Genomic DNA, 22,604 nt, shown 5'->3' on the forward strand with positions numbered 1-22,604 from the left:
AACTGACACACAATCAGATCGACCGCCTGTTCTACATTCTGCTCAATTTTCGGGTGCAGGGCAAAATGTGTGGCCAATCTGATTGCGTCAGTCTCCCACCGGGCAATTAATTTAAAATTACTCTATTATAAATATGTCACTTTTCTCTTTTCTTTCTGCTAGACTCGCTTCATATGCAAATGATTTTTAGATAGATTGTACCATAGTTGCCACTGGGCTAGAAATTCGTTTTAGCCGAGGAATGGGCAGTGTCAGTAGAAGAGTTGGAGAATTAGTGCCAGGAGCAAATGCTTTAGACTGCACGACAAATTCGTGCTTAGTGCTGAATAAAATGATTGGAGTCCTAAATCAAGTCTTAAAATCCAAGATCATTGGCGTTACACTTAAAGGGTGGACCAATATCGAGTGCAGTCTTATCGCAACTCATCATTGCCACAGGCTTTTTTCACTACTGCAACACCTCATTCTCAGCATTGCTGGCTGTGTGGCTGCCTCAGCAAGCAGAAGCAGAACAAGAAGGAGCCAGAGGACTGAACCAGGTGCACTCATGGCAGGTCCATGCCCCAGGGAGAGAGCCCACAGAATCTCCGATCAAGCATCGGCGGCATTGGTTTTCACTGTGGAGAGCTAGAGGGCAGTGTACTGGGCCAACACTTCGTGGGAGCACTAGAGTAGGAAAAGGCACAGTAATGAATTGCACTAGGGTGAAAAGTAAATATTTTTGGTGTAAATATGTGTCCACTACTTTTTGATAAATTTATTACTTCACTTACCATTCTTTTGTGGTGCCTCTAATTTCAGCTTTGCGCTGTGGCAAGAGGGATGGAATGATGGGGATGTGGAGAGCAAAGGGGATCTGGGGTTTAAGTCATCTTGGTGTGAGTCTGGAGGTCTGTTTGGAGGAGGTGCTACAGTTCTGTGACCACCTCCTTGGTGGAGCAGAGCCATCCAATACACTGCTCATCGGTTAATTGAAGGTAGGAGAAGTGCTCTCAGAATACACTCGGCGGGTAAAGGCTCCCATTGAGAGCCCTGATGTCCCTCCTCATCGCTCTGTGCACATATTCCCATATTTACCACTGCCTCCGCTCCCTCCACCATAGATCCTGGTGGGTGAGGTTGCAAGCCAGTACTGCCCCCATTAATGTTATCAAGTGTAGCAGTTTGAATCTTTGAAGAATAACTGTAGCTGCTTTTTAGTTGCCAGAAGATTCTTGATACAAAAGAACCTTGAAATTACTGAATGAAACTCTTGCAGTGGGTGAAACTAATAACAAACCACTGAAACTGCACTAACCTGATAGCTGCGAGTGATTACTGATGATCTATTTAAATAACGCCCCTGGAGCTGGCTACCTGGTGCTGCACACCAGCTCTCCCTATCGGAGTTTATTCCAGATGGTGAGGTAAGTGACGAGAATCAATTTTGCAATTCGGGCAGTCAGTGAGCATTGCACACTCACTGACATCACTATCCACCTGGCATTGATGTCCCCAGCGATACCTCTTACCAGCTGTGCTCCGGGGGTGGGGGGCGGATTTGACATTCAGTGCTGGATTCACCTCACCACAGTGATACTGGTCTAGTGCCCCATTAGCACCATCAACTGGTGCTAATGGGAGGTGTTAAGGGGATGAATTTTCCCCCATAGATTCTCACCTCTGGAATATGTGTTTGAATCCAGACTGAAGATTTGAAAGTCTGCTCTCTCTGCTCGCTGCAAGGAAAGGACTTCTCGTTCCTAATAGATTTGTTCCAACAGCCAAAGACTGCCCAATTAGCCAATGATTAGCACTAAGTTAGCATTTTTTTCAGTGCAGTCACAGCATGGTTAGTGTGAAAGATGCAAAAATATCACCCTGTGCAGTTATGGGCCATCTGCTGAGGTTGTGGTTGAGGCACCTTGGTGGAGGGTTGCTGTGGTCACCACGAGAAACATTTCCAACACCTTGAATCACCTGTGGGGCCTCGCAAGCATTGGGCAGCTTATTACAAAATCTTGGGTGCATTGTTTGCGATTGGCTAAATGTTGAAATCAATCGATGGAAATATGCATGCAGTGATTTTCCGATAAGCCATCTCTTGGGGTAGATCTTGACTTTGTGCGATAGTGTAAAATGGGGTGATAGCGAGTCGGCAGCCCATTTTATATCTCTCCCTATTTTTGAAGTCAGTGGAACTAAAATTTTCCTCCATTTCCAGATTTTGCACAAAGTCAAGATCTACCCCTTTGTGTGTGAGGCCCCACCAATAGCACGGAGTCTTGGAAAACTTCACCTTATGTGTGGAGACACTGTAAATGGATACGTGAAGATTTCCTCTGACCAGTGTTTACAGTGAAATCATTTATTTAGGATTTTCCTGGAAAAAAGAAGCAGAGGAAATGTGTGTGAAAGGATTAATGATACATTCACAAATCACTGAATAAACCTCAGCTGGAGTATTGTATCCAATTCTGGCCACCATACTTTAGGAAGGATGTCAATGCCTTAGAGAATGGTAGCAGGGATGCGGGACTTCAGTTATGTGGCGGGACACGAGAAGCTGGGATTGTTCTCCTTAGACAGAGAAAGTTAAGGGGTGATTTGATAGCGTTGTTCAAAATTATGAAGGGTTTTGACACTGTAGCTAGGGAGACATGGCCTAGAAATTCAGTGGGCTGCACCACCCGTTAGCGCCCAAAAAGGGCACTTAGTGGGTTTTGCGCCACTGGCCACGCCTCCCGCTAAATTTAGCGGGGCGCTAATGGTGGCACTAGCCGTTAGCACTGCGCCGCTACCGATGATGTAATCGGTGTGCACAGCACCCCGCTACCACCCTGATCGCCAAATTTGGTAGCCCCCCCTGCTTTAACACCGGTTGCAATTTGCGACCGGTTCAGGGGGGCCTACCTGCGGCGGTAGAGGCGCTGAGGTGCGGGGTGGCCATTTTTTTTGCTGGCCGCCTGCCAGCACCTATTCGCGCCACCGTCCCCGCATTGTGCCAGCTGTGTCCCAAGAGCCTGGCACTTCTCCTCGGTGCCGGGCTCTTTTGCCGGCACTCGCACGGAGATCGCGCTGCAGCAGGCCCCTCCCCTTTAAGAAGGAGAGGAAGGCCTGCAGTATTGCAGCGCGCTGTGCTGCAGCGTGTGGCGCTGCAGCACGTTGCGCTGCGATTTTCAGTTGCAGTGCCCCAAGAGGGATGCGGCATGCCTCGAGTAGCGCCGCGCTTCCGTTTGGGGTGCTGAAACTGAATTTCTGGCCGGCGCTCGCGACTCCTTCCGGCGGTACTTCTGGCACCCTGGCGAGACTGGCGCCCCAAACGGGGCGGCAGTGAATTTCTAGGCCATTGTTTCCACTGGCAGGAGGGTCGGTAACCAGAAGACATGGGTTTAAGATAATTGGCAAAAGGGTGAGAGGCGAGATGAGGTGGGTTTTTTTTATGCAGTGAGTTGTTATGATCTGGAATGCATTGCCTGAAAGGGTGGTGGAAGCAGGTATTTGGATATATACTTGAAAAGGAGAAATATGCAGGGCTATGGGGAAAGAGCAGGAGGAGTGTGACTAATTGGATAGCTCATTCAAAGAGCCGGCACAGGCACGATTGGCCAAATGGCCCCCTTCTGTGTTGTAGGATTCTGTGAATGAGGTGAACGAGGAGGTTGCTACATCTGACCCGGGTGTGCTTGATGTTGACGGGGGTTGCCAACAATAATGAACGTGTTCCATTTCCCAGACAGAACATTCTTCACTTTAATAACCACACAATTCACGAAAAAAATGTTTCAATGAAAACACAGATGGAAGAGGATATCCCAAAGGACCAAGCAGGCTGAAGACTTTTGAAACTCAAGATATACTTGGTGAACAAGAGTTTAGTATCAGTTGATGAACACCGTGCTATGAATGAGTGTTTTAACGTCTATGGAGGTAATTTTCAACTTCTTGACCTGGGCCGTAAAGCAACGAATGGAGTGCACGCCCGCTGTAGAACCCACCCGATATTCGTTGTGTTGAAATCAATGGAATGAAAATCAGGCCGGTTTTATAAAGGGCAGGAGATTGACTCCATCAGGATAATGCCCAGGTGGCGAAGTTGACAATCACACCCTATATAACCAGTCTTCCTTATCTCCGTAACTTACATTCTTTCATACACGTCAAATCGCTGTCAGGCTTACTACTCTTGCTGATGTTGTAAAATCTATTATATTGTAAGTTGAATATTCAGCGTGCTGTGTTCCTTTCAAACCAGTTCACTTAAAAAAGTATACTCTTCCAATCATGAAACATGGTTCAATGGTACTGACATAACGACTGGAAGAAGTTAACGTAATGTTGAATATCAATTGTAAGTTCCTCAAAATAAAAAATCCCACTGTTATTCGATTCTAGTTTTCAATCTTGGCTCAGTGGTAGTGCTCTTGTTTTGGATTAGAAGGTTGTGGGTTCAAGTCCCATTCCAGAGACTTAAGCCCATAATCTAGGATGAGACTTCAATGCTGCACTGTCGGAGGTGCCATCTTCCGGATGAGATGTTAAACCGAGGCCCAGTCTGCCCTCTCAGGTGGATGTAAAAGCTCCCATCACACTATTCGAAGAAGAGCAGGGGAGTTCTCCTGGTGTCTTGGCCAATATTTATCTCTCAAACAGTACCACTGAAAAATAGATTAACTAGTCATTTATCTCATTGCTGTATGTGGGAGCTTGCTGTGCACAAATTGGCTGTCGCGTTTCCTGCATTACAACAGTAACTACACTTCAAAAGTGCTTCATTGGCTGCGAAGCACTTTAGGACATCTTGAGGTTATTAAAGGCGCTATAGAAATGCAGGTTTCCTTTCCTAATGAACTTTAGTGAAGCAGTTGGGTTTTATTTAACAACAATCTGACAGCTTCATGGTCACTTTTACTAGTGCCATTTTTAAATTTCCAGATTTTATTATTAAATTCAATTCAAATTCGCAAACTGCCATGGATTTTAATTCACGTTCTCTGGATTTTCAGTCCAGTAAAATAATCACGAAGCTACCATGCCAATATGATGTAAATAGTGAGAAATTAGGTGTAAGAAAGTCATGTTCTCCTTTTTACAAAACTGATAATAGCTTTAATTAATAAGTTACTAGAGTTACAGTGAAGGAGAAAGTATAAATGGCTCCAGCAGGCTTCTTCTTCTTTCATGTGGTAGTAGCAAAGCAAATCAAATGTCAATATCTAAGTTGGATATCCAGGCCAAAGCGTGCAACAGCGTGCCTGCAAATTTCCTCTGAGGGCAGTGCTCAATGATGTCTGATTAGGAGCTCCACAGTCGCATGATGGGGATGCTTTAATCTTCCATCTATGGAGAAGGTGGCAGCATCTACCATGACCAGTTCTGAGGCAGTTGGTGGTTGTCCACTGTTTGCGAGGAAGGTTTGATCCTTCAGGTTGTCCTGTGGGCTCCTCTATAAGGAATCCATTCCATATGCCGCAGTTCTTCCAAGCATTTCACCATTGATCATCAAGGCTGAGGGGAGATCATTGAATGGCTTTGGTGATGGTCCAAAATGGCCTTCTAGATTTGAGATGGGTTGGTGGTAGGTTGTTCAAGTCCCCCTGGATCGTGTCTTTGCTGGTGTAGCGGTTGTATTCTCTGGAGACTGTATATTCGCAGCGTAGGTGTGGTGGTGCGATGTTTGCAAGCACGGGCAGCCAAGGTGTTGGTGTCGATAAAAGCAAACCGGTAATAATTCTCAAAGTAGAATTCAGCTGGACATCAATGGATTTGACATGCAGACTTGTTGCCATGCCAGAGAGCTGTTCTCCACTGTAGAGTACCAGGGCGAGTGTTGTCATATGGAGGGTTTGAGCGTGTGCTCCCCATGTGGATTGTGAGTTTCTGGATCAAGTTGACCCTACTCTTAAGTTTCTTCCCAATGTTCTGGAGATGTTGTCTATATGGCAGGGTGTGATCAAGCGTGACTCCTAACTAGGAGTGTTTTTTGGCATGGTTTACCTCTGCGCCACAGAAAGAGACTTTCAAAGCTTGGTTTGCTTGATGGGTGCTAAGGTGGAATGTCGAGGTGACGGTCTTTTGCGGGTTTGGCCGAAGTTGCCATCGGCGGGAGTAGGCCTCCATTCTCTGTAAATCACTGGTTGGGTCCCTTCGGTGATGGACAGATTCATATTTTGTGTGACCAAGGCAATGCCATCAGCTAAATAGTAGGAAGTTAGGAGTAAGAAAGTGAGTCATGTTTGCCATTTTACGCAACTCATAATAGCCTTAATTAATAAGTTACTAGAATTACAGTGAAGGAGAAAGTATAAATGGGTCCAGCAGGCAAATACATGTTTCTCTGCAATGAAAAGGCATTGAGAGATGTGATTGCATGTGGATACATGGGGCTGACAAAATCATAAAGGGGGCAGGTTTTTGGGCCTAATGGGCTTTTTAAAAAACATGTACACGTTCTTATGCTCTAGAATAATGGAAGTGAAATTCAGAACAATGAATATTGGCTTTATAAACAGAGTACAACAGCAAAGACGTTATACTAAACCTTTATAATCACTGGTTAGGCCCCAGCTGGTGTAATGTGTTCAATTCTGGGCAGCACACTTTTGGAAGGACATCAAGGCATTAGAGCTGCCGCAGAGGGGATTTACTGGAATGGTACCAGGGATAAAAACTTCAGTTACATTGAGAGACTAGAGACGCTGAGGTTGTTCTCCTTAGAGCAGATAAGGTTAAGTGGAGACTTAATAGAGGTGTTAAAATTCACAAAGGATATTGTTAGGGTAAATAAGGAGAAACTGTTTCCAGTGGCAGGAGGGTAGGTAACCAGACGACACAGATTTAAGGTAATTGTCAAAAGAACCAGAGGCGAGATGAGGAGAATGTTGTTACACAGCGAGTTGTTGTGATCTGGAATGCACTGCCTGAAAGGGTGATGGAAGCAGATTCAATAATAACTTTCAAAAGGGAATTGGATAAATACTTGAAGGGGAAAAATCTACTGGGCTATGGGGAAAGCAGGGGAGTGCGAATGATTGGAGAGCTCTTTCAGAGAGCTGGCACAGGTAAGATTGGTCGAATGGCCTCCTTCTGTGCTGTATAATTCTATGCTTCTATGATTCAATCTGACTTCTAATAATGCAACTGACTATGCGATGAATGCTTGAAGAAATTATGAATGACAACAATACACAAAAGATTGAACTACTGCCTTAAAATCAGAATCAAATAAAAATATTTGTATTACATTGGCTAATATTTTATGACCTCAGGTGGTCAGTGTGACGATTGGGATCTTTTTAGAAATCAGCAAAGGGGGACCAAGAAATTGTTAAATAAAGGGAAAATGGAATATGAACACAAACTAGCGAAAAATATAAAAACAGATTGCAAAAGCTTATATAGGTATATGAAAAGGAAAATACTGGTGAAGGTAAATGTAGATCCTTTACAGTCAGAGATGGAGGAATTTATAAAGAGGAATGAGGAAATGGCAGAGAAATTAAATAAATACTTTGTTTCTGTCATCACGGAGGAAGACACAAAAAACCTCCCAGAAATAAGAGAAAACCAAGGGTGTGACGAAAATGAGGAAATTATTATTAGTAAAAAAACAGTACTAGCAAAAATAATGGGACTAAAAGTCGATAAATCCCAAGGACCGGATGACCTACATTCTAGGGTTTTGAAAGAGGTGGCCATTGGGATAATGGACGCATTGGTTGTCATCTTCCAAAATTCTATAGATTCTGGAACGGTTCCTGCAGATTGGAGGATAGCAAATGCAACCCCGTTATTTAAGAATGGAGGGAGAGAGAAAACGGGGAACTACAGACCTGTTAGCCTCACATCAGTAGTTGGGAAAATGCTGGATTCTATTATAAAGGATGCAATAACTGGGCACTTAGAAACTAACAGTAAGATTGGGCAGAGTCAACATGGAATTATGAAAGGGAAATCCTGTTTGACAACCTATTGGAGTTCTTTGAGGATGTAACTAGTGGAGTAGACAAAGGGGAACTGGTAGATGTGGTGTATCTGGATTTTCAGAAGGCCTTCGATAAGGTCCCACACAAGAGGTTGGTGAACAGAATTAGGGCACATGGAATTGGGGGTAATATACTAGCATGGATTGAGAATTGGTTAACAGACAGAAAACAAAGAGTAGGGATAAACGGGTCTTTTTCAGGATGGTAGGCTGTGTCTAGTGGGTACCACAAGGATCGGTGTTTGGGCCCCAGCTATTCACAATCTATATCAATGACTTGGATGAGGGGACTAAATGTAACATTTCCAAATTTGCTGATGATACAAAACTAGGTGGCAGTGTCAGTTGGGAAGAGGATGCGAAGAGGCTTCAAGGGGATCTCGAGAGGCTCAGTGAGTGGGCGAGGACATGGCAGCTGGAATATATTGTGGATAAATCAGCAGTTATCCACTTTGGTAGAAAAAACAGAAAGGCAGAGTATTTCCTAAATGGTGAAGGATTGAGGAATGCAGATGCTCAAAGGGACCTGGGTGTCCTTGTACATGAGTCACTGAAAGTGAATGTGCAGGTACAGCAAGCCATTAGGAAGGCAAATGGTATGCTGACCTTCATTACAAGAGGATTTGAGTACAGGAGTAAAAAAGTCTTACTTCAATTATATAGGGCCTTGGTGAGACCACACCTGGAGTACTATTAACAATTTTATTCTCCTTGCCTAAGGAAGGATATATTTGCCATAGAGGGAGTGCATTGAAGGTTCACGAGACTGATTCCTGGGATGGCGGGACTGTTGTATGAGAAGAGATTGAGTAAACTAGGCCTGTATTCTCTTGAATTCAGAAGAATGAGTGGGGATCTCATTGAAGCATACAAAATTATTATAGTGCTTAATAGGGTGGATTCTGGGAAAACGTTTCCCTTGGCTGGGGAGTCTAGAACCAGGGGCCACAGCCTCAGGCTAAAGGGTAGGCCATTCAGGACTGATGAGAAGAAATGTCTTCACACACAGGGTGGTGAATCTTTGGAATTCTCTACCCCAGAGGTCTGTGGAGGCTCAGTCATTGGGTATATTCAAAACAGAAGTCGATAGATTTCTGACTAGTAAGGGCATCAAGGGATATGGCGATAGGGCCGGTGAATGGAGTTGAGGCAGAAGGTCAGCCATGATCTCATTGAATGGCGGAGCAGGCTCAAAGGGCCGAATGGCCGACTACTGCTCCTATTTCTTATGTTCAAATATTCTTATATTCTTATATTAAAATACCGTTGTTTTGATTTGATTCTTATCAGGCGATCATGTTAAGTTTATTTTTCCCAATTCAGTCTTGTAATTTTGATTGTTGCTAACAAGGAGAACATTTATTGCCCATCCCTAGTTGCCCTGAGAAGGTGTTGGTGGGCCTCCTTCTTGAATCACTGGTAGCAGTTTGATACATCTGAATGGCTTGCTCAGCACTTCAGAGGGCAGTTAAGAGTCAACCACGTTGGTGTGGGCTGGAGTCACATATAGTCCAGACTGGGTAAGGACAGAAGGTTCCCTTACCTAAAGGTCATTAGGTTGTGAAGAGGATGTGAAGAGGCTTCAACCATTCGTGAACCAGTTGGGTTTTCGAACAGTTTGATGGATCCCAAATTGTTATTTCTAGATTTCAAAACAAATTCAATTCAGATTCTCAAACTGCTATGGTGGGATTGGAACTCACATTATCAGGATCATTATAGAATAACATAACCTATGATACCATACCCATTTTTGTGTTGGCAGCATTTGCACCATCTTACTGTTTTCTGATATCCTAGTCCTTTATGCACATTAGAAATATCGGGGTCCAAATACTCACACTTGCTGGAAAAAGATAAAATTATGAGAAATGTTGCATATACCAGATTTATATAGTCTTGAATATAGGAGATTTAGCGATGAACAATTGAAATGTTTAATATGATTGAAGGATTTGTTAGGGTAAATAGAGAGAAACGATTTCCTCTGGTTTGAAAGTCCAGAATCAGAGCGAATTACCTTGAAAAAAGAGCTAGGCCGTTCAGGGTTGATGCCAGCACACACCTTTTCACACAAAGTGTATTAGAGATCTGGAACTCTCTCCCCCAAAAACCCGTTGAGGCTAGGCCAATTGAAATTTTTACAACTGAGACAGATAGATTTTTGTTAGACAAGGGTATTAAGGGTTATGGACGCAAGACATATAGATGGAGTTAAGATATGGATCAGCCATTAAATGGTGGAAAGGCTTGAGGGACTGATTGGCCTACTCCAGTTCCTATGTTCATATGATTCCAATCAACTCCTCTCCTAATCTTTCAGTATGGAATTCAAATCTGGCAGGTTCAATAAAGGGCGTGATTACCACTCAGACAGTGAAGTCGAAAATCTACCTCTATATTTGTTTATTTCGGGTCCTGTGGATCTTCACCATTCCTAGGGGATTCTTCACTGATGATATCAACTGCCCACAAAGTTTACTTCCTGGTTTGCTTCGCCACTTTAGGTTCTATGCCATCTCGCTCAGCCAAGCTTCTAGTCTTTACAAGAAGCAGAGCAACCACAGCAATTAGCATTAACATAGCAATTCTAATGCAATAAATAGTCTAAAGCATTTCACATGTTAATGACCAGACATCAAGCGGTGGTGGGAGAAAGGAATGTCATTGAAGACACGATGGAAACAATCGGTTTGCAGGAAGCTTATGAACAAGGAAATGGAAGTGAAAAGGTGGAGGGATTTTGGGAGAGTGTTCCGGAAAGTGGGGCACAGTGAGCTGAATGTTCCTGTTGAAGTTCTCATGGAGGGAAAGAGTAAAATGGAGTTGGAAGAATGGAGAACAGCAAAAACAAAAACTTGCAGGTATACAGCACCTTTAACCTAGCAATATTTCCCAAGGCGGTTCACAGGTGACTTATCAGACAGAATTTAATAGCGAGCCACATAAAGAGCTATTAGGACAACTGACCAAAAGAACATAAGAACAAAAGAAATAGGAGCAGGAGTAGGCCATTCACCCTTCGAGCCTGCTCTGTCATTCTATAAGATTATGGCTGATCTTCTACCTCAACTCCACCTTCTCGCACTATCCCCACATCTTTTGATTCCCTTAATATCCAAAAATCTATCGATCTCTGCCTTGAATATACTCAACGACTGAGCCTCCACAGCCCCCTGGGGTAGAGAATTCCAAAGATTCACCACCCTCTGAGTGAAGGAATTTCTCCTCACCTCAGTCCTAAGTGGCTGGCCCCCTTATTCTTAGACTGTGACTCCTGGTTCTAGACTCCCCAGACAGGGGAAAAATCCTCCCTGCATTTACCCTGTCAAGCCCTGTAAGAATTTTATGTTTCAATGAGATCACCCCTCATTCTCCTAAACTCCAGAGAATATAGGCCGAGTCTACTCAATCTCTCCTCATAGGACAATTCTCCCATCCCAGAAATCAGTCTGGTGAACCTTTGTTGCACTCCCTCTAAGGCAAGTATATCCTTCCTTAGGTAGGAGACTAAAACTGTACACAATACTCCAGGTGTGGTCTCACCAAGACCCTATATAATTGCAATAAGATTGGTGAAAGAGGTAGGTTTAAAGGAACGACTTAAAGGAGGAGAGATAGGTGTAGAGGCAGACATGCTTAGGGAGGGAATTCCACAGATGAGGGTCTAGACAGTTGAAGGCACAGTCACCAATAGAGGAGTAATGACAATTGGGGATGTGCAAGAGTTGTAGGAATACAGAGATCTCGGAGGGTTTTAGAGCGATGAGGAGTTTACAGAGATAGGGAGGGGGCATGACCATAGAGGGATTTGTAGATCATAGAATCATAGAATGAAACAGCACAGAGGAGGCCATTTGGCCCATCGTGTCTGTGCCTGCTCTTTGGTAGAGCTATCCAATTAATCCCACCTCCTGCTCTTTCCCCACAACCCTGTGATTATTTCCCTTCAAGTATTTATCCAATGGGCAAGGAAACCTCCTGCTGATTACCACCTACCACCCTTCCTCAGCTGATGAATCAGTGCTCCTCCATGTTGAAAATCACTTGGAAGAAGCACCGAGAGTAGCAAGGGCACAGACTGTAATCTGGGTGGGGGACTTCAATGTACATCACCAAGCGTGGCTCGGTAGCACCACTACTGACCGAGCTGGCTGAGTCCTGACGGACATAACTGCCACTCTGGGCCTGCGATCGGTGGTGAGAGAACCAACATGGGGAAAACCTACTTGACCTCGTCCTCACCAACCTACCTGTTGCAGATGCATCTGTCCATGACAGTATTGGTAGGAGTGACCACCACACAGTTCTTATAGAGACGAAGTCCCGCCTTCAGACTGAGGACACCCTCCATCATGTTGAATGGCATTACCACTGTGGTAAATGGGATAGATTCAGAACAGATCTAGCAGTTCAAAACTGGGCACCCATGAGACATTGTGGGCCATCAGCAGCAGCAGAATTGTATTCCACCACAATCTGTAACCTCATGGCCCGGCATATCCCTCACTCTACCATTACCATCAAGGCAGGGCACCAAACCTGGTGCAATGAGAAGTGTAGAAGAGCATGCCAGGAGCAGCACCAGGCATACCTAAAAATGAGGTGCCTAAACTGGGGAAGCTACAACGGAGGACTACATGCATGCTAAAGAGTGGAAGCAGCATGCTATAGACAGAGCTAAGCAATCGCACAACTAATGGATCAGATCAAAGCTCTGCAGTCCTGCCACATCCAGTCGTGAATGGTGGTGGACAATTAAGCAACTAACGGGAGGAGGAGGCTACATGAATATCCCCATCCTCAGTGATGGTGGAGCCCAGCACATGAGTGCAAAAGACAAGGCTGAAGCGTTTGCAGCCATATTCAGCCAGAAGTGCTGAGTGGATGATCCATATCGCCTCCTCCTGAGGCCCCCACCATCACAGAAGCCAGTCTTCAGCCAATTTGATTCACTCCACGTGATATCAAGAAACGGCACAGCGCACTGGAGATAGCAAAGGGTATGGGCCCCGACAACATCCCGGCTGTAGTGCTGAAAACTTGTGCACCAGAACTAGCCGCAACTCTAGCCAAGCTGTTCCAGTACAGTTACAACATGGCATGTATGCGACAATGTGTAAAACTGCCCAGGTATGTCCTGTCCACAAAAAACAGGACAAATCCAAACCGGCCAATTACTGCCCCATCAGCCTAATCTCAATCATCAGTGAAGTGATGGAAGGTGTTGTCGACAGTGTTATTGAGTGGCACTTACTCACCAATAACCTGCTCACTAATGCTCTGTTTGGGTTCCACCAGGACCACTCGGCTCCAGACCTCATTACAACCTTGGTACAAACATGGACAAAAGAGCTGAATTCCAGAGGTGAGGTGAGAGTGACTGCCCTTGATATCAAAGCAGCATTTCGCCAAAATTGGCATCAAGGAGCTCTCATAAAATTGAAGTCAATGTGAATCGGGGGAAACTCTCCACTGGCTGGAGTCATACCTAGCACAAATGATGATGGTTGTGGTTATTGGAGGCCAATCCTCTCAGCCCCAGCACATCGTTGCAGCAGTTCCTCAGGGGAGTACCCTAGGCCCAACCATCTTCAGCTGCTCCATCAGAAGGTCAGAAGTGGGGGTGTCTGCTGCTGATTGCACAGTTTTAAGTTCCATTCACAACTCCTCAGATAATGAAGATCAGCCATGACCTTATTGAATGGCAGAGCAGACTCGAGGGGCCAAGTGGCCTATTCCTGCCCCTATTTCTTATGTTCTTATGTTCTTATGAAGCAGTCCATGCCCGCATGCAGCAAGACCCGCATTCAGGCTTGGGCTCATAAGTGTTGCATAACATTTGTGCCATATAAGAGCCTGGCAAAACCATCTCAAACAAGAGGTAGCCTAGCCACCTCCCCTTGACATTCAACGGCATTACCATCACCGAATCCCCCACCATCAAACGTAGATGAGAATCTTAAAATCGAGGCATTGCTTAACTGGGAGGCAATGTTGGTCAGTGAGCACAGGGGTGATGGGTGAACGGGACTTTGTGTGAGTTAGGACACGGGCAACAGAGTTTTGGATGAGCTTAAGTATAGAGGGGGCAAAGTGTCTCACCTCCTGACTCCCCAAAGTTTTTCCACCATCTACAAGGCACAAGTCAGGAGTGTGAAGGAATACTCTCGACTTGTCTGGATGAGCGCAGCCCTACCAACACTCAAGAAATGCGACACCATCCAGGACAAAGCAGCCCACTTGATTGGCACCCCATCCACCACCTTAAACATTCACTCCCTCCACCACTGGCGCACCGTGGCTGCAGTGTGCACCATCTACAAGATGCACTGCAGCAACTCGACAGCACCTCCCAAACCCGCGACCTCTACCACCTAGAAGGACAAGGCCAGAATACGCATGGGAACACCACCACCTGCAAGTGCCCCTCCAAGTCACACACCATCCAGACTTGGAAATATATCGTCGATCCTTCATCATCGCTGGGTCAAAATCCTGGAACTCCCTCCCTAACAGCACTGTGGGAGTACCTTCACCACATGGGACTGCAGCGGTTGAAGAAGGCAGCTCACCACCACCTTCTCAAGGACAATTAGGGATGGACAATAAATGGTGGGCCTTGCCAGCGATGCCCACTTCCCATGAATTAATAAAAAAAGCTCTTTTGAATGTTACTGTTCAATCTGCTTCCCCCACTCGTTTAGACAGCGCATTCCAGATCACAAACATTGGCTGTGTAAAAAGAAAGCTTATCTCTCCTTTGGTTCTTTTGCCAATCACCCTAAAATCTGTGTTTTCTGGTTACGAACCCTTCTGCCAATGGAAACAGTTTCTCTTTATTTACTCTAACAAATCTCCTCTTAATCTTCTCTGCTCCAAGAACAACAACCCCAGCTTCTCCAGTTTCTCAGGTACCATTCGAGTAAATCTCTTCTGCACTCTCTCCACGGCCTTGACATAGTTCATTGACAAAGTGTGGTGCCCAATACTCACTACTCCAGCTGAGGCCTAACCAGTGCTTTATAAAAAATTAGCATAACTTCCTTGCTTCTGTACTTTATTCCTCTATTAATGAAACCAAGGATTGATCTGCTTTTATAACAGCTTTCTCAACTTGTTCTCCACCTTCAAAAGTTTGTGTACATACACCACCATGCCCCTCTGTTGCTGCACCTCCTTTAAAATTGTGCCATTGTGCCGCTCTTCATTCTTTCTACCAAAATATTTAACTTCACACTTCTCTGCGTTAAATTTCATCTGCCATGTGTTTATTTATTTCACCAGTCTGCCTATGTCCTCCTAACGTCTGTCACTATCCTCCTAATTGTTTACTATAATTCAGAATTTCGTGTCATCTGCAAACTTTGAAATTTTTCCCTGTATACCCAAGTCCAGGTCATTAATATATATCAAAAAGCAGTGGTCCTAATACGGACTCCTGGGGAACACTCCAGCGTGCTTCACTCCAGCCTGAACCACAACCATTCACCACTACCCTCTGTTTTCTGTCCCTTAGTCAACTTCGTATCCACGTTGCCACTGTCGCTTTAGTCCAATCGGTTTCAATTGTGCTTACATTGAATATCTTATTAATATGGCAATGATTCAGTGCTCTTCACATTTAGTCTTACAAAACCAATAGGTACACAATAGCCCCGAGCGTTGGGAAGCACGAGGTTAGTCTTTCCTATAGCCGAACATGAATGAGCACGGTAGAGGTCAGTTCACGAAACAACAACAGCACCACCCTTATCAGCAGGTTTAATGATAATGTTAGGGTTGGATCGGAGAGAACAGAGTGCTGCAAGTGGAGTGAGAGAGGGGAGCAGAGAAATGGAGATGGCCGATGTCACGTCGGCAGTTAGCAACGAAAAGATCTAGAGAGGTCAGAGGGAGGGGTCCAAGTAGAACGAATTTAGAAAGTGGGAGAAAGGGTCAGCCATGCGGGGGGAAGACTCCTGGCCAAGAAGTGGGCATGGAGATGAAGGCAATGGAAAAAGAGCTCAGCATCGTGCCGAGCTCGAAATTCATTCAGATGGGGGCGTAAAGGGATGAAGCTCAGGCCTTTGCTGAGGACTGATCATTTGGGGTCAGAGAGGGGAAGGTCAGAGGGGATAGTGAAAACACGGCAGGGGGTGAGATTGGAAGAAGGGATGGGATCAGAGGAAAGTAACAGGGAAGAAGGTTCTGGAGTGGCGTTGGTGTCCAAGAGTTGTTGAAGCTTGCGATCCTTGACATCGGAAAGGAAGAAAAAAGTTTTTTGTTGAAGCGTCGGATGAGTCGAAGGATGAAATGGAACTGTGGACCCAGACAGCTTTGAGATAGAGTGCGTCGGTGCTGCTGAAGAGAGAGGTCGAGAGTGTTCATGTGGCACTGCATGGCATTGAGTGTGGATCTCAAGGTGCGGCGAGAGCAGTGGTTCGAGGAATGCTGAATATCGAGGAGATATTTGTAACCCTGGGTGGATCCGAAACATGAAGGGTGGAAGTTCAGTTGGACTCCACGTGGAATAACTCTGAACCGGTGACAGTTACTGAGGAAAGAAATCTGGCTGTGAAACTGAGTCTTGGCAGGTACCTGATGAAACATGAGAAGGGAAATTGAAAGGAATGAAGATGAACAAGTTTGAAGGGAAATACGGAACTCCTGTCGGAGAGAAGAGCAGAACTTCTTCAACGTGGGCATTCCTAGAAGAGAGGTGGCAGTGAACCAAACACTAATAGAATAGCAAAATACTGTGGATGCAGAAAATCTGAAATAAAAACAGAGAATGCTGGAAACACTCAGCAGGCCAGGCAGCATCCGCGGAGAGAGAAACAGAGTTAACATTTCAGGTCTGGGACCCTAGGGAAATGGTGTTAGGGAAATTGATGGGATTGAAGGCCGATAAATCCCTAGGGCCTGATAATCTACATCCTAGGGGACTTAAGGAAGTGGCCCTAGAAATAGTAGATACATTGCTGATCATCTTCCAACATTCGATGGAATCTGGAATAGTACCCATGGATTGGAGGGTAGCTAATGTTACCCCACTATTCAAAAAAGGTGTTAGAGAGAAAATATGGAATTACAGACCGGTAAGCCTGACATCGTTAGTGGGGAAAATGCTAGAGTCCATTATAAAAGATGTAATAGCAGAGCACTTGTAAAACAGTGACAGGATTGGACAAAGTCAACATGGATTTACAAAAGGTAAATCGTGCTTGACTAATCTACTGGAATTTTTTGAGTATGTAACTAGTAAAATAGATAAGGGAGAACCAGTGGATGTTGTGTATTTGGACTTTCAGAATGCTTTCGATAAGGTCCCGCATAAGAGATTAGCGTGTAAAGTTAAGGCACATGGGATTGGGGGCATGGTATTGACTTGGATAGAGAACTGGTTGGCAGACAGAAAGCAAAGAGTTGGAATCAACGGGCCATTTTCCAAATGGCAGGCAGTGACCAGTGGGGTACCGCAAGGATTGGTCCTTGGACCCCAGCTATTCACAATATATATTAATGATCTAGACAAGGGAACTAGATGTAATATCTCCAAATTTGCGGACAACACAAAGCTGGGTGGGCGTGTGTGCTGTGAGGAGGATGCCGAAAAACTACAGGATGATTTGGACAGGTTGGGTGATTGGGCAGAAGCACGGCAGGGGCAAGATAACGGGGATAAATGTGAGGTTATCCACTTTGGTGGCAAAAACAGGAAGGCAGATTATTATATGAATGGCAATAGATTGGGAGAAGGGGAAGTGCAACGAGACCTGGGTGTCCTTGTGCACCAGTCGCTGAAGGTAAGCATGCAGGTGCAGCAGACGGTTAAGAAGGCAAATGGTATGTTGGCCTTCGTAGCGAGAGGGTTTGAGTACAGGAACAAGGATGTCTTGCTGCAGTTGTACAGGGCCTTGGTGAGTCCACATCTTGAGTATTGTGTGCAGTTTTGGTCGTCTTATCTGAGGAAGGATGTTCTTGCCATGGAAGGAGTTCAGCGAAGCTTCACCAGGCTGATACCTGGGATGGCAGGAATGACGTATGAGGAGAGATTGGGACGATTGGGCTTGTAGTCGCTGGAGTTTAGAAGAATGAGAGGGGATCTCATTGAAACTTATAAAATTCTGACAGGACTGGACAGACTAGATGCAGGAAGGATGTTCCTGATGGTCGGGGAGTCCAGAACCAGGGGTCACAGTCTAAGGATAATGGGTAGGCCATTTAGGACAGAAATGAGGAGGACTTTCTTCACCCAGAGAGTGGTGAATCTGTGGAATTCTCTACCACAGAAGGCAGTAGAGGCCAATAAATTAAATATATTCAAGAAGGAGTTGGATATATTCCTTAAGGCTAAAGGGATCATGAGGTATGGGGAGAAAGCAGGGACCATGTACTGAATTTGGATGATCAGCCATGGTCGCATTGAATGGCAGAGCAGGCTTGAGGAGCCGAATGGCCTACTCCTGCTCCTATCTTCTATGTTTCTATCAGAACTGGAAAAAGCTGGAAATGTAACAGATACAGGTGCAGAGACAGGGGGGTGGGGTGTTTAGGAGGGGAGGAAGGAATTGAAAGAACATACAGTGAAAATGTTGTAATTGGGATTGGCAAAATCATACAGCATGAAAAACGGGGGCAGGGATTATTATCTGAAATTGTTGAACTCAATGTTGAGTCCAGAAGGCTGTAAAGTGTCTAATCGAAAGATGAGGTGCTGTCTCTCGAGCTTACTTTGAGCTTCATTGGAACAATGTAATAGGCTGAGGACAAAGATCAGAGCGGGAGTGGAGCGGAGAATTAAAGTGACAGGTGACCGGAAGCTTTGGGTCACCTTTAGGGACTGAACGGAGGTGTTCCGCAAAGCGGTTGTCCAATCTGCATTTGGTCTCCCCAATGTAGTGGAGACCGCATTGTGAGCAGTGAATACAGTATATTAAATTGCAAGAAGTACAAGTGAATTGCTGTTTCACCTGGAAGGGGTGTTTGGGGCCCTGGACAGTGGGAAGGGAGGAGGTAAAAGGGCATGTGTTGTATCTCCTGCGCTTGCACGGGAAGGTGCCAGGTGAAGGGAAGGGCTGTTAGGGATGATTGAGGAGTGGACCAGGGTGTCGCGGAGGGAGCGGTCCCTTCGGAATGCTGAAAGGGGAGGTGAGGGGAAGATGCATTTGGTGGTGGGATCACGTTGGAGGTGGCGGAAATGGCAGAGGATGATCTGCTGAATGGTTCTGGGAGGGAGGGGAAGGGGTGAAAAATGAGGACAAGAGGAACCCTATCATGGTTCTGGGAGGGAGGGGAAGGGGTGAGAGCAGAAGTGCGGGAAATGGAATGGTCATGGTTAAGGGCCAAGTCAACCACAGTAGAGGGAATTCTCGGTTGAGGAAAAGGGAAGACATGTCGGAAGCACTGGTATGGAAGGTGGCATCGTCAGAACAGATGCGGCAGAGATGGAGAAACTGGGAGAATGGAATAGAGTCCTTACAGAAAGCGGGGTGGGAGGAAGTGTAGTCCAAGAGAAGAGGGGAAGATGTGTTTGGTGGTGGGATCATGTTGGAGGTGGCGGAAATGGTGGAGGATGATCTGCTGAATGTGGAGGCTGGTGGGGTGAATGATGAGGATCATTCTTGGTTCCAGTCCTACTCAGGCCCCCTCCCTCACTTCTTTTTCCTGTACATTGATGACTGTAAGGACTCTATCCCATTCTCCCAGTTTCTCCATCTCCGCCGCATCTGTTCTGACGATGTCACCTTCCATACCAGTGCTTCCGACATGTCTTCCTTTTTCCTCAACTGAGGATTCCCCTCTACTGTGGTTGACCTGGCCCTTGAGCGTGACCGTTCCATTTCCTGTACTTCTGCCTTCACCCCTTCCCCTCACTCCCAGAACATGATAGGGTTCCCCTTGTCCTGACCTTTCACCCCACCAGCCTCCACATTCAGCAGATCATCCTCCGCCATTTCCACCACCTGCAACGTGATCCCACCACCAAATGCATCTTCCCCTTTCAGCATTCCGAAGGGACCGCTCCCTCCACGACACTCTGGTCCACTCCTCTATCACCCCTAACAGCCCTTCCCCTTCCCCTGGCACCTTCCCATGCAAGCGCAGGAGATGCAACACATGCCATTTTACTTCCTCCCTTCCAACTGTCCAGGGCCCCAAACATCCCTTCCAGGTGAAACACTGATTTACTTGTACTTCTTGCAATCTAGTATACTGTATTCGCTGCTCACGATGCGGTCTCCTCTACATTGGGAGACCAAATGCAGATTGGGCGACTGCTTTGTGGAACACCTCCATTTAGCCCGTAAGGCTGACACTGAGCTTCCAGTCGCCTATCACTTTAATTCACCGCTTCACTCCCACTCTGATCTCTCTGTCCTCGGCCTATTACATTGTTCCAATGTAGCTCAACGTAAGCTTGAGGAACAGCACCTCATCTTTCGATTAGGCACTTTACAGCCTTCTGGACTCAACATTGAGTTCAACAATTTCAAACTATAACCCCTGCCCCCATTTTTCATGCTGTATGATTTTGCCATTCCCATTTGCAACATCTTATCTTTCCTGCCTCCTTCAAAAGCACAGTCTGTTCCTTCAGTGCCCTCCTGTCTCCGCACCTGCTTAATATCTGTTACATCTCCAGCTTTTTCCAGTTCTGATGAAGGGTCCCAGACCTGAAACGTTGACTCTGTTTCTCTCTCCACGTATGCTGCCTGGCCTGCTGAGTTTTTCCAGCGTTTTCTGTTGTTAATTAAGTGCGATTTGCCTTTAACAAATCCGTGCTGTCTTTCATTTATTAGCCCATACTTTTCCCAATGCCAATTAATTTTGTCCTGGATTATTGTCTCTTAAAGTTTCCCCATCACTGAAGTTAGGCTGACTAGTTGCCAGATTTATCCTTCTCCCCGTTTTTGAAGAGTATGTAACATTTGCAACCCACTCTGGCACCACATTCAAGGAGGATTGGGAGAATGTGGTAGAGGCTCTGCAATTTCCACCCTCACTTCCCTCAGTAAGCTAGGATGCATCCCATCTGGACCAGGTAAACATTCTACTTTGAGGACTGCCAAGCTTTTAAGTACATCCATTTATTTATTTTTATCCTATCCGATATCACCACTGCCTTCTCCTTTACTGCTACATCGGAAGCATCCTCTTCGCTAGTGAATAGAGCTGCAAAGAACTAATTTATTACCTCAGCCATGCCATTTGCCTCCACAAGAATATCGGCCCCACCTTTCTTCTGACTAACCTTTTACTATTTATGTGTTTATAAAACAGCTTTGTGTTAGCCGCTAATCTATTCTTCCCGGTAAGCATAGTGATTATGTCACTGGACTAGTAATTCAGAGGCCTGGAATAATGATCCAGCGGCGTGAGTTCAAATCTCACCATGGCAGCTAGGGAATTTAAATTCAATTAAATACATCTGGAATTAAAAAGCTATTGGATTGTCCTGCGGAAAAACAATAAGAATAAAACAGGATGGACCACTGGTCTCGGACCTAATAATGGCACACCCAGCCCAGTCGACCCTGCAAAGTCCAACTCACTAACATTTGGGGACTTGTGCCATAATTGCTGTCCCACAGACTAGTCATACTCACAGAATCATACCTTTCAGCCAATGTCCCAGACTCCAACATCACCATCCTTGGGTATGTCCTTTCCCACTGACGAAGTCCCATCTTCACACTGAGGACGCCCTCTATCGGGTTGTGTGGCACTACCACCGTGCTACATGGGATAGATTCAGAACAGATCTAGCAGCTCAAAACTGGGTATCCACGAGGCACTGTGGGCCAGCAGCAACAGCAGACTTGTATTCCACCACAATCTGTAATCTCATGGCCCGGCATTTCCCTTATTCTACCATTACCACCAAGCCAGGGGACCAACCCTGGTTCAATAAGGAGTGTAGAAGAGCATGCCAGGAGCAGTTCCAGGCGTACCAAAAAATGAGCTGCCAACCTGGGGAAGTTGCAACAGAGGACTGCATGCATGCTAATCAGCGAAGCAGCATGCTATAGACTGAGCTAAGCAATCCCACAATCAACGGATCAGATCAAAGCTTTGCAGTCCTGTCACATTCAGTCATGAATAGTGGTGGACAGTTAAACAAGTAACAGGAGGTGGAGCCCAGCGCACTAGTAGAAAAGCGATGGTGAAGTGTTTGCAACCATCTTCAGAAGTGCCAAGTGGATGATCCATATCGGCCTCCTCCTGAGGTCCCCATCATCACAGAAGCCAATTCGAATGCCTCCATGCAATATCAAGAAATGGCTGAGCGCACTGGATACAGCAACAGCTGTGGGCCCCGACAACATCTCAGCTGTCGTGCTGAAGAATTGTGCTCCAGAACTAGCTGCGCCTCTAGCCAAGCTGTATAGCTACAACATTGGCATCTATTAGATAACATGGAAAACTGCCCAGGTATGCCCTGTCCACAAAAAGCAGGACAAATCCAGTCTGGACAATTACCGCCCCATCAGTCTACTCTAAATCATCAGCAAAGTGATGGAAGTTGTCCTTGACAGTGTTATCAAGCCCACTTACTCATCAATAACCTGGTCGACGATGCTCAGTTTGTGCTCTGCCAGGACCACTCAGCTCCAGACCTCATCAAGCCTTGGTACAAACATGGACAAAAGAGTTG

The sequence above is a fragment of the Somniosus microcephalus genome, chromosome 6, assembly GCF_052327205.1.
Source record: "Somniosus microcephalus isolate GS21.2 chromosome 6, FLI_Smic_1.0, whole genome shotgun sequence".
Lineage (NCBI taxonomy): Eukaryota > Metazoa > Chordata > Chondrichthyes > Squaliformes > Somniosidae > Somniosus > Somniosus microcephalus.